Genomic DNA, 645 nt, shown 5'->3' on the forward strand with positions numbered 1-645 from the left:
TCTCTTGTTCTTGGTCTTTTTCTTGCAATGCTTTTCCATGTGCCTTCTGGCCTCTTGCTATTGCCCCCCTCCCTCCCTAACTCATTTCTGTATCCCTCACTCCCTCTCATACTCCTTCTCTCGCTTCCTCTCGCTCGTTCACTGATCGGTATGCTACTGCACGCCCAGCTGTCTATGCAGGCAGAGCTGAGAGAGAGAGGGAGAGAGACCTTTTCTGTTCTTCGGGCGATCCATTTCCTTGCATGGCTCTCCCTACCAAAGAACCACAGGGCGAGGGGCAATTATGGTGTGGCTCTATAAGCAGTTGATACACACCTCCACCTCATTCCTAAATCTCCTGCTATATCGACTCTCTCCCTCTCTCTCACTTTGTCTGTCGGTCTGGGTGTCCTACATTTGTTGGGCATATTGACCTATTGCTCCGTGGCCCGCCGTGCGAGAAAGTGGTGGGTGTATGAGCTTATTGAGCGAGTGGACTGTGTGTTGTGTGTCGTGTGTGTGTGTGTGTGTGTGTGTGTGTGTGTGGTGGGGAGTGGTGTGGATGGTGGGGGCATTTAGGGTCGGTGGACCCTCGGCGAGGTCGCTGGATTCTGTTTCTGCGCCCTGCGGTGGTATACAGTGCACTCTGCTCGCCTGACCCTAGCC

The sequence above is a fragment of the Morone saxatilis genome, unplaced genomic scaffold (genome assembly GCF_004916995.1).
Source record: "Morone saxatilis isolate NCDOM2014 unplaced genomic scaffold, NCSU_SB_2.0 Contig8, whole genome shotgun sequence".
Lineage (NCBI taxonomy): Eukaryota > Metazoa > Chordata > Actinopteri > Moronidae > Morone > Morone saxatilis.